We start from the raw sequence: 12,654 nt of genomic DNA, 5'->3' as shown, positions 1-12,654 counted from the left end.
TTCTGCCATTTACAAAACTGCAGGGCATGTAATCTTGCGGGGAGGTAATAAGCTGTTGGCAGAGGCAACTCATCTTTCACTCATGATGCATATACCTCCTGAAATTGCTTTTCTACCACCCAATGTGTTTGCACTGTATCAAGGGAGGGCAAATCAGAGCAAAGGGGCTCTCTTCTCTCAGACCCACAGCTTTTCCCTTGGACATCCCTCTCAGACCCTCTCAGACCCACAGCTTTTCCCTTGGACATCCCTCTCTTTCACTACCCGATGCTCCAACCACACTTTGCAACAAACTCCTCTACCCATGTATGCTACCATCTGTCTACTCTGGCCACGTGGAGAGCATATTAAGTAGTACTCTGTGGCTCCCAATTACCTAGATTATAATGGCAATACTGTATTAAGGATTAGACAGGTATGTAAGAATAGGCATGTGTCTTCTTTTTAAGCAGAAGAAAAAGCCTCTACTATCTGGATTGGCGTTGGAGAGGAAAAGATCAAGTGAACAATTAGCAAAGTAAAACTAAAGACATGGGGAGTCAGATTACTACCTCTTGAGCTTATTTAACTTCCCACCAGGATTTAGAAACAAGATAAGAGCCGAACTGAACTGTAGAAAGAAATGAACTATAGGGAGAAAAAAAGCACTGAAACACCATCAATTTTGTGCAGCACAGGAAATGATAAAAAGAAGAACACATAGATGTCTGGTAGCTTCTCTATGCAATGAGAGGCTAAAAACTAACCACAGACTTTGATCTGGGGTTTGTTTAATGTGATGTGGGAACACAGCAGCAGCTGGTACTCTGGTTTGTGTCTACCACAACAAGCCAGAGAATTAATCTGCTGCTTGCTTCCTCTGACATGTTGCTAGGAGTGAGGACACAAGCCAAACCGCCAGCTTTTGCGGTGTTTTGTACACCACATTAAACAAACCATGGACCAAAACTCACTACAGTTGGATCTTTGCTTCTGGGGGGATCTGTTCTGGATCCCCCCCGGGAACCCGAAAAAGTGCAGGACCTCAAGTCCTGTTGTTCCTAATGGCGGCAATGGTGCCATGCCAGTTAAAGTGGTATCAAACTACTATAACTGTGATGCACATGCTGCATACAGTGTCAGTCCAAGTCATTTTAGTTACAGAAGTGGACCCTAACCCTTCTGCTGAAACCAATCCTTGGAAAGCCTTGCCGCACCTTTCTACCTCCACTTGCACAGTGATGTCTGCTTTACCCAGTTGTATGACAGGTCCAGTCCTGTATTTAGATGTGCCAAGAATCAAGACGGTTGTTTCCAGAGCTTGGAAATAATTTATTGAAAATTAATTTATTATGCCTAATGCATTAACGTTTTCAACAGCAATTTTAAAATCCATCATTTTAGCAACTCCATGCCAACAATATTACTTTCGAATAGCGATTAATCATTCTTGTTACTTCAGTTCATTACTGCCCCTGTTTAGCAATGTAATTTAATGCTCTAGCAAATTAACAAACTAACTTTACAAAATCTCCTCTCAACAGTTTAATGTTAAATTAATGTTAACAAGCCAATGCTAACGTGAACATTTCCAAGCTCCCAGGCTTTCGTTCTTTCTTTTTGATTTTTTAAAGCAATTAGGAAGCTCAATGTTCACCAAGCCGAACTGCAGCCATTGAGAGGAAGTGGCTCAAAGAAGGTTAAAAGCAGCATCGAGTGTAATGGTGCTCTGCCTTATAAAAACAGTCCCAACCAACTCTTTGGAGAGATTTCCACCGTTCCCTCAACACTCCTGCTGGGACTAGAAAGACAAAGCCAGTCGCCCTTCTTGCTAAATGAAAAAGGGAAGACAAAACAGCTGTCCGTACTGATGCGCTGCCAATTCAGCTAAGCGAGATGCAAACTGCATGCCAGGCCAGCAACTCTGCAAGTGGAAAATGTGCTGCTGCTAGAAAGGAAGTCAGAATCCATTGCTAAGCATGCAAGGGAAGGGGGGAGGATATGAAGCCTGCTTTAACATTGCTCAGAAAAGCTTTGCCCAGGAAAAAAAAAAGCTGGGTGCAGGAGGAGAAGCTCTATAAATAGATGCATGATAACCCAAGCTAAGCTGCAAATCTCAACTACTCTTCAGTAATACATACATGGCTATTTTCCAGGCCACGTGTCCCAGGAAATCTGCTCTGTCTGGACAAAAACAATGTGCATAGCATCTCCAGGACTGAGAATTGCATTGACAAGGAAGTTCCTAAATTTTTATTAACAAAGATCTCTGAGTCAGGAAAAGTGTTGGCAGACCCCTAAACAGCCATACAAAAAGTAAAAGGACTGGATAAAAAACAAAGGGGGAGGGGGTCCAAAATCCAATTTAGGCTAATGACATTATTGGGCCATCTAAAAGTCACAAAAATGCTCATGAGATTTGTTGTTACAAAAATCTGGGTAAGGAAGAAAGGAATAGTATTAGTGACGCTTGCATGTCCAGAGTCTTAAGATGAAATGGGTAGGAGGCATATGGAGAGTGTCAAACAAGGCTCTATTAAGAGTTGAGATGGCTGTAGGTTGCATCTTGAGCAACCCATAGGACTGCTATCAGCAAGAAATGTTTAATTTTGTAATTAATATACCGGTATATGTGTGTGTGTGTGTGTGTGTGTGTGTGTGTGTATTAGCTGTTTGCTACTATAGATCTCTGAGAAAGAAAAAAAAGAAAGGAAAGGCCACTTCCTTTCACCGACAAGTAATTAAAAGCAGCTGGACATAATCCAGTATTCTTGATCAATAACTATTAGACCAATAAACTCAATGCTCCTGGAGATCAACTCATCTGACCCTCACAACTATCCAGTGAGGAAGACTAGGCTGAGAGAGATAGAGTTTGGGCCAAATCTATCCATCGAGTTTAATGATTTGAGGAGGGATTTGAACTCGGGTCTTCATTATCCAAGCCCAATCATTTGCCAACTACATCGTGCTGTCTCCTTCTATTTGTGGGATGGGAAAGCAAATGAGGATTGAGTTGGTTATGGCATGTACTCAAGGCCATTTCACACATTACAATGTAGGAAACTCACATCACCGTCAATTCATTTGACCACAAGCCACTGCTAATATAGCCTCCCTGACAAGTGTATTAATGTGACATGCATTTGTCGGGCATGTGTACACATACGCCTAATTCCTCAGGGAAATTCAAAGTGATTGTGGTAGATTATTATTAATACTTTAGTTACTCCGGCCTCTTCAGCCTTCTCAAAAGGACATAACTCTACTGTGAGGTTTGTCGCACACACACAGTTTGAAGGCATGAATTGCTGTATTAAAAACAGCGGATGTGCTATTAGACTCAGCTAAATGAGAAGTGATCTTCCATGAAGAACAAAGACATCTTGCTCCATAATCCTCCCCCTCATATGGAGTTCTCTTCAACCACCTAAGCCATGGTTAAAGCTGACACCCATGTTATACATAGTTAATGTTAATCGGGATTTACTCTAAACCATGATTTTGGGGGGAAATTGAAGCTGGTGAAACATCCCATTAAGAGCAACCCATAACAAGCTTGGTGTGATTTTTAAACAGGGTGATGGCAAGGAGCAATGGGGATATATAGTCCGACAATTCAAGACCTTAATGACAGTTAAGTAAAAGCCACGTCGTACCTGCACCAGCCAATATTCTTTGATGTATTTAAAATGAGAATAAATCAACCACACCTTAAGCACAGTACATATAAAGATAAATTAGAGCTGCAAAGATCTTTGCCTGCTAAAGGAGAAATACTTATTGTCTGCCCCCATCTTTTCCAAATTGTGAAGAGCATGTACGTTCCTGAGAAGCAAGCTTAGGACTGTATTCTCTCTCTCAATGATGTTTTAATCTCAATCCACTCTATGGCAACCGAAGAACAAACAGGCAAAGTAATATAGGCTCTAAATAATTATATGCCTGCCTCGCTGCAGTTCCTACACTGATTTATTGTTTGCACAGGGCTGTGAAGATGAAAAGCACCCAAACAACGTGGAGTATTATTCAAAGTCCTGGGTTTAGCGGTTTGTGAAATTGGTGGGGAACAGAGGGAAAGCCACACAAAGACTTGGGGGTGTCAAAATAAGATCTGCGTAATATTTAACAAGCAATTTGAATGTTGGAGGACTCTGGAGATCGGGATTCGATTCCCCACTTGGCCATGGAAACCCACTGGGTGACCCTGGACAAGTCGCATACTCTCAGCCCCAGAAAACCCGAGTGCCTTAGGGTCACCATAAGCCTGAAACAACTTGACGGCACATAACAACCACAACTGTAGACGTTGCTTTTATAAAAACAAATGGCATCGAGGGTGATAGGGAGAGAATTAGCCCTCCCCATAAAGAAATAAATGACTGCTTGAGTTAATCTGATTTGGGAGGCCCAGTACTGCAGACAATAACAATGGGAGGAAAGATGAATGAGGGATTTAACTAATAGAAACAAATAGTTAAGCACCTATTTTGCTTCCTTTTGTAGTTTTAATGCATAATTACTACATTTCGGAGTGTTACAGTTAATTACGCCTGGAAGAGTGTTTCTAGAACAAATAAACTGATCTGTTATGAAGCAATTACTCCCTCCTATTCCCTAAGACATTTCCAACCCACCCTTCCCTCCCTTAACCCCAGGCAGCACTTACAATAGACTAGGAGGAAGGAGGCAGGCAGGTCCCAGGAAAGGGGCTGTTCTGATTTCCCAGCAGAAACATGCTCGATCCCTGCTGAAATCCCCTTCTACAGACCCAGGAGCCAGCAGCTTGGTTGCCACATGCACATCACTAACTGTGAACAAAAGCGGAAAGGAAACAAATGGTAGAGCGGATCTTATTCTTGCCCTTCTCGATGTCAGATCAGATTAAGGGCACCTGTGAGATAAACAGAACACAGAGGCGGCTTATCCCATAGTCTCCGAGACGAGATGTTCCCCAGCGAAGAGAGAGGAGTTGGCCTTTAACAAGGCATGACAAGGAGGCTGGGTCTTTCACTGGACAGAATCAGCCCAAGAAACCAATCAGCTAGCGTTGCCTGATTTATCCAAAGGTAACCAAAGCCTAGAGCCTGCATTTTTAACAGCAAAAACAGCAAGATCAGACACTGAAGCCTCTCTGCTGGGGGAGCGGGTGAAGAGGATCCAGTTTCCGCTCATCCCATCAAATCTGTTACTGTCCAGTGGTGCCCATGTTCCAGCCTGCAAGGGCAAGGCATTACAAGGGCTAAGCTGGAGAGTGTGCGTTGTTCAGTACCAGGGCCAATTCCTGGAACACATGCCTGGGCGCATGTACTGAGAGGCTTTCCTTCACCCACTGAGCCACCACAGCCTGTTCCCATATTTCCTAATAGGACCAGAGTTCAGTTCAGTTGCAGGAAGTCCCAGACTCCAACTTTGCCATCTCCAGACAAAACAAAGCTTGGAAAAGTATACAGCGAGATCTTGTAGCACCTCTGAGACTAACGGAAAGACAGAGGTTGGCAGCGTGAGCTTTCGTAGACTTAAGTCTACTTCTTCATATGCATTTGGAGGATTGCATGTGAAAGAAGTAGACTGAGGTCTAGGAAAGCTCACGCTGCCAACTTCGTTCTTTCAATTAGTCTCAAAGGTGCTTCAAGATCTCTCTACAGACTGATTCTACAGACTAACACAGCTATATCTTTGAAAGCATGGGAAAATTACGCTTCTGGACTATAACTTCCCAAATCTGCCAAGTATCCATGCTATTTAAGATGTTTGGGAGTTATAGTCTAACCCCCCCAACCTTTCCATGACCTGGCATAAAAAACAACAACAGGTGATACGATATGATATGGAAGTCCTATACCAGAGGCCATGGAATACCCCTGCCAGTTAGTAGGAATGGGTAGCCAACATCAGTTGTTTTTAACTTTGGGAGGGAGGTCACTGATCCCTTTGAAATCTAAGGAAAGCTATCAACTGGTTTATATGGATGCCTTTGGGGATCAGAGACCCCAGGGTAAGACACCCCCCCCCCACCTTACATGGCCAAACAGCTTGACCTGATCAGGCAGTTTTCTATACTCCAAAGTCACAGGATTTCCAGAGCAGAAGGCTTGGCTTCAAGACATGGTTGAATTCCAAAACATAGATAATAGAATAGTTGCAGTGATAATATACTTAAATCAGGCCACATGCTTCTCAGTATTCAAAAGCAGCCCACATGCATAAAGGGCAACTGTAGTCCGTTAGGTTTCAAGATAAGGTGATGCTTTGTATATATGTTTAGAATACTTATGGTAGACCTTGCTCGGTCACCCTGAGAGACTGCCTCTCAAAGCAACTTAGAAAAGATTTGCACAATACAGTAACACTCATCTACAACACTGAAGGCAGAAAGTACCTCTGGTGTTCCTATGGCACCAGGACAATTACAGCAGGAGCAACTGTAGACGTTCGTGGATCAGATTACTGGGACTCATTTTAGCTCAGTTTCAGAACAGGGCAGGACACTGAAGCAATCTTGGTTCTTCTGCTAACCTATCCTAGGGGAAAGATAAGGGCAGTACTACTCTCTTCACCTTCTTGTATCTCTCAGCAGCTTTTGAGTCTATTGATCATGGTACCTTACTGGCCTAGCTAGAGTTATAATGGTTCTGCTCTTTTCTATACTGCCAATTCCAAAAGTGATCTAGAGAATTTTACTTCAGCCCCATGGCTATTAAGCTGCTGGGTTCCATATGGTTCCATCTTATGCCCCAAGCTATTTGCACAGTATCTCCATGAAGCCACTAGTGAGTAGGCCTTCAATAATTCATCATATCATTAGAGATGATCCTGAAGAATGTGGCTCAGCCACTGATAGGTCTGCTCTTCTCTCTAGACTTGGAAGGCAGCTAGCTGCAGCTTTTCTAAGCTCACACAGGGACCTCCAGGGTGCTGCCCCACATCTTGCAATGAGGTTGATGCAAACAATGAGACACTCTACCTGTTCAAGAGTATAAGCCCGTCTCAATTTACACTGAGGTTGTGTGCCTTGACATGTGATGTAAATTGAGTGTGATGTAAATTGGAGAAGTCCGTTTCATAAGGAATCACTGGAGACTAGAGGGAAGTTTTGCAGCAGAGCTGAAACAGCCACAAAGTTAACCATTTTACTCAACCTACCATCCATTTTAAAGAAGTTTAAACCACAAAGCATCAGAGCTCACCTTTTCTGGGCCAGAGAAATGTGCAGATGCTCTCCAGAAGAGGTAACAACTGCTAGAGTAAGGTGGCTTGCCAATAGACAATAATTCCTTTTCAGATAACCACACGAAACAGACTTCTCCAATTTACATCATCTGCTGTGCCTTCCCAGAAAGTTTTCTAGGGCTGGAGAAGAAAAACAGGCACCAGCATATATCCCACTGGTTCTTCTGTAGCAGGTGCAGAGGGTACCACAAGAAGAGAGGCAGCACATGTTGTATACAATAACCAGCTGTACTAAAAATGAGGGGGGGAACCAGTCCTTGCACAAAATACTCACTGATTTCTCCCTTCCTATTTAGTGATAAGCTGGCTTTAAGATGTGTGAGCTGAGTCACCACTTTTGGTATTATGCAAAGGGATCTTGTAGCACCTTTGCGACTGAAAGAAAGAAGAAAGCTGGCAGTAGAAGCATGCATAGACTTAAGTCTTCTTCCTCAGATGCATGCAAACCTAGGTCTATGAAAGCTTATGCTATCAACCTCTTTCCTTCTCTGTCAAAGGTGCCTTTGCATACTGATTCAAACTAACACATCCATGTCTTTGAATTTTACCACTTTGGGGAGTGTTACTGCTATCCACTTGCTCTTTTCACATCAGGAGAAGTAAGTCTCTCTTGGGCCTGAAATAGCCCGCGATAGGAGAAAAATGTGGTGAAATCACCACACAGGCTCCCTTGAGTACAATGCCAAAAATCAAACTAGAAACCAAGATGATTAAATGGAAACTGTTGTACTTTAGACATGTTATGAGAAGACATGATGACTCCCTAGAAAAGAGAACAATGCTTGGCAAGGCAGTAGGAAAGGAGGAAAACAGCATTAGAGATGGATAGACTTAATTGAGGAAGCCACATCCCTGAGTTTGCAAGACCTGGCCAGGGCTGTTAATGAAAGGGTGACTTGGTGATCTCTCATTCATGGAATTGAACTGATGGCAATTAACAACAACAAAGCAATTATTGCCGTCCTTGCTATTACATGATAACAGTATGAGATACTACACTGATGTTACGTTATATCAATATGAGATACCACAGTGAAAGCCATACAGAAAGGCAGAGAGAGGGTCATTGTAATAAAATACAGACAGTTGCATGAGAAATGCAAAGAAGGTGAACTGGAGATCTCTGCATGAAAAGTTACAGATACCCTGCCAATTGCTAGTATCACCTAAAAAGTCTCTGAGGACCTGAACACTATAATCTCAAACCTAGGAGGGAAAATGCTTTTGACTGCTACCTCTGCATGAATACGACTCACACTTCACAAACACTCAGGTGAAGTGGAAATCATCTTCAACAAACACAAAAGGAATTGCAAAAGAGAGGTATTTCATATTCACAACCTGATCGACACCAAGGTCAGTTAACAGTTAACACTTTGCTAGAAGACGTAAGAAAATTGCAGCAGTGTGGGAGGATAAAGGCACTTGAAACTCAGAGGCAAGTCTTCCCCCCACTTTTTTCTTTGCTTCTCCATATTTGTTGAATGATTCTTGCATGGACTACATGGCCCTTGGGTACCTTTCCAACCCTAATTTCTATGATCCCCACAACCACAGACAGAGGATATCACTCTCAGCATATATATCCACTCCCTGCACCATGTCCAAATAGGGCTGGATTTGTGGACATTGACTAAAAACACTTGCAAATGTCTCACCAAGTGCCACTGAAGCATCAACTACAAAAGTGCGCAGAAAAGACAGTACCTTATAGGACCTTATAGGACAATAGAATGGCAATTAAAAACCAACTAGAAAAGATTTTTAAAGTATTAATTTTGGACAAAAATGTCAAGACTGATGGGACTGACAAACCATCTGGAAAACAGTGGTTTGGACCACAACTCACAGAATGCCTCTTCCCCAACCAGAATTGCCAGCAGCTAAGGAAAAGTCCTTTTTTCAGGCTTAGATCCTGCCTTATTTAGTATTAGAAATGGCCTCATTACAGGATGAAACATGGAGAGGTTGGAATGGGAAGATATTCCTGGCATGCATTTAAAGCTTTTTGAATATCACAGCATTCCAGGCATGTGCAAAACAGCCAACTCAACGTATAGAGTGTGAGTAGGGCTAAATACACACTAGGAGAACTCCATGCTCATCATGACAATGATGTTCTAAAGAGCTCCAACAAAACTGAAGGCGGAGATTCCCTAAAATGAACATCTTAGGCATGAATGAAATCCCAGCCCTTTGCTCCTACGTATGAATAACTTGCAGTAACAGAGAGAATAAAATCCAAATTAGGATCTGTATAAAAGCAGTAGATACTATTGTGTGTACTGTATTATGTTTTTCAAAGCAACATCTAATGTACAAGCAGGAAGTTCATTTTAGACAAACATCAACAGCTAACAAACTAGCCATGATTACACAGGATTGAGTATATAATTTCAAAAGCAAATACTGTAGAAGCTTATATTAAAATAAACAAGTAACAAAAAGTGATGCAACTAAGCGTTTCGCATCTTTTAGTGCATTAGCAAACTGTTTGTCATTTATTCTTTTTAGTATGGTGTTAATAAAAGTGGGCTGGGAGAGGCTAGCAGTCTTTGGTTCAATGGGAAGTCGAAGGCTTTCACGGCCGGCACCCATAGTTTTCTGTGGGTTTTTCAGGCTGTGTGGCCGCGTTCTGGAGGAATTTATTCCTGACGTTTTGCCCGCAACTGTGGCTGGTATCTTCAGAGGTTGGTGGCATGGAAGTGTGTGGGGTGCCTATACCTGTGGGACCCTTATTTGGGAGGAAGTGGTTTTTACATGTTAATGGTGGAGTTAGTTTGTGTGCTGTACTGTGTTGAATGGTGCAGCCTGTCTTGCGTGGAGGATACACGGCGAGGATTTGTGTCTATTTAATTGGTAACCCATTGCCTTGCAGGGAAACCCCTTCAGCCTGGATGGTGTTCATTTGATTGTCTTGACTCTTTGGCTCATTACAAATACAGCAACAATTTCAGCAGCTTCCCCACATCACCCCACCCTGGAAAAGGAACAAAAACCAGCGATAGGCAAACTATATAACAGCATTCTCCAAACCAACACTGACCAGATGTGTTGGGCTACAACTCCAATTTTCTACCAGCTGTAAGAAGGATGTCAAAGTTGCAGACCAAAATATCTGCAAGCTGAGCAAGATCCTATACAACTTCTGAAAACCCTTAGCAAGCAAACAACAACAACAACAACAACAACACATCTTTGTGAGTTTTTTGGTACTGCCCTATGACATATTTTTATCATTTCACTTGGTCTAGGACAGGGGTAGGCAACCTTTTTGAGCCGGGGGCCGGGTTGCTGTCCATCAGACAACTGGGGGGCCGAACTCAAAATGGCGCCTGGAACGGCGCGGAAGCTGCGGTGGGGGCGGCAATCAGCGGCAGGACCAGGCTGGAGCTGGTCCCAAGGCCTCGCCGGGACGGATCCAGCCCACGGGCTGTAGGTTGCCGACCCCTGGTCTAGGAAATGACCACAAGTCAATGTTATAGCCATAAGTATTTCTTAAAACTGTCAAAATCCGATACAGTGTATGACTGAATGCTTTAAGCTATTCAGTGAAGGAATGCTATTAAACGAACACCGCAATGTGACAGGAATTATGCTAGGAGTCTTGTTAAGATATGCGCCTTTACAGAACGCTGCAACTTTTCTCTGCATACTTAACAGACCTTTTCTCTCTCCCTGTATATTTTACTGCAGTTTACAAGAACATCCTTTGATTATTTTGAAGAGTAGAAATGTTGGATGAGTTCAGTGGAGGGTAGCAACAATGAATAAGTTTGACTATGGTTTGGAGAGAAATTCAAGCTGCAGTCCGAGACCAAGGCAACAAAACCTAAATGAGAAACCATTAATTTGATGTGAATTTGCAAACCACAGTTTGTGTTATTTATGAATTTGTGTGATATCTGAATTGACAAAGTGAAGTTATGGTGTCTGCTTCACCCCTGAGCCCTGTTCAGTTTTCTGTTAGTAGTATGGTATTGTCTGCATATCAGATTGTTGATATTCCTTCCTCCGATCTTCACGCTTCCTTCCTCTAAGTCTAAACCTTCTTTGGGTATGTTTTTCTGCATACAAGCTGAACACAACTGTACCTGACCTCCTTGCCGTCTATCATTATATAAATAAACTCCCAGAATGTCTACACAGAGCCAAGATTACTATTAAAATATGGGCTAAGGTCTCATGATGTGTGACAAACTGCGTGTGTATTTTTGCAAAGGTGTCAAACAAGAAATGTTTTATGAAGTGCAACACTTTATTGTCAGTCCCAATATAAAAATATTCAGTAGTACTGCAGAGTACACTACTTCATACTAAGTACTTAATGCCCTTTTGACTCTGTTCAAAACACAGCTTTAGTTATGGAATGACCTTCACTGAACACATGCATCTTCGAGAGTCATTTCAGGATATTTCAATTTGTGCTGCTTTGATCTGGTAATACTAAGAAAGTATTGGCTTGCTTTTGATCACTTATTAATACCTTACTCAAAACAGCAAATTGGCAAAACCCTAAAACGAGGCAAGAATGAATTATTCTTTGATTTCGCTCAGTCTTGGTGCTCCTCCTCTGTAATGACAGCATGGCTCTCCTTGTTTCATACAACTATATGCTGACCGAGTTGGTTGTAGATCTTCCTATACCAGGCAGTGCCAGTCTGTTCAGAGCAGCATTGTTGTTACTCCACATTCACAGCCAAGAGATAAACATTACTAAGAGCCAGGCACTGTCTCCCTATGCGATCTGCTACACTGGGTGCCTACAATTCAACATACAAGAATGATTTCCAAAACCTGGTACTGTACAAGGAAAAAGGGGGGGGGGGGAATGCTAATCGTACATCAATGCTATGAAGCATCAGAGCTTTTTGTAGGAAGTCTTAAGAAAGTAGCTGAACCAACTGAAGTGACAGGAGATCCTATCTCCCTCCTGCTTACTTCGGTAGATGACAGGTAGCCTGCATGTTGCCATTGAACCCCAATTCTGCAACCCTCTGAAACCTACTACCAGTAACCTCAAACTCCCAGAACCCTCCAAGGGAAATTTTTCTGCACATAAGCTAACACTAATCATGTGCGGAAAGAGCATCTTGCCTTTCTCAGAACTCAAAAAATCCAACTTCCAACTATTTTTTTCCAACTGGAAACCAGCTAAAAATGGTGACTGGAAGTGTGCCGCTGCAAGATGCTGGTGTAACCCAGGGGTAGCACAGGGACAAAAACTAACCACCACCACCACCACCACCACCACCACCGTCGATATTGTAAACCTTTCACTTATTCATCCTAAAGGCTGCAGCTAATGTGGGACTAAATATGTGTGAAGCTAAACTTCAAGTCAAATTCAATAATTTTATATTTCAAATATCCTGTCTAAACTACATTTGTCCCTCCATATTCACTAGGTTTGGGGCACGAGACCCCCCGTGAATATGGAAA

At 42.5% G+C, this 12,654-nt stretch overlaps 1 protein-coding gene across 4 annotated transcripts in view; it reads right to left on the bottom strand.

The window, feature by feature from the left end:
- The window catches only part of CAPN15 (calpain 15), a 115,270-nt gene that overhangs the window by 84,674 nt on the left and 17,942 nt on the right, over positions 1 to 12,654 (bottom strand). For 2 of the 4 annotated variants that reach the window (XM_042438101.1, XM_042438100.1), the window contains one exon: positions 4,649 to 4,790. The exons of the other annotated variants lie outside the window; for them this stretch is intronic. The gene's annotated coding sequence lies outside the window, so the exon portion shown is untranslated. The remainder of the gene's footprint in view (positions 1 to 4,648; positions 4,791 to 12,654) is intronic. 4 annotated transcript variants of the gene reach the window in all.

Source organism: Sceloporus undulatus, chromosome 8 (genome assembly GCF_019175285.1).
Source record: "Sceloporus undulatus isolate JIND9_A2432 ecotype Alabama chromosome 8, SceUnd_v1.1, whole genome shotgun sequence".
NCBI lineage: Eukaryota > Metazoa > Chordata > Lepidosauria > Squamata > Phrynosomatidae > Sceloporus > Sceloporus undulatus.
This window is presented reverse-complemented; position numbering and strand designations above follow the sequence as displayed.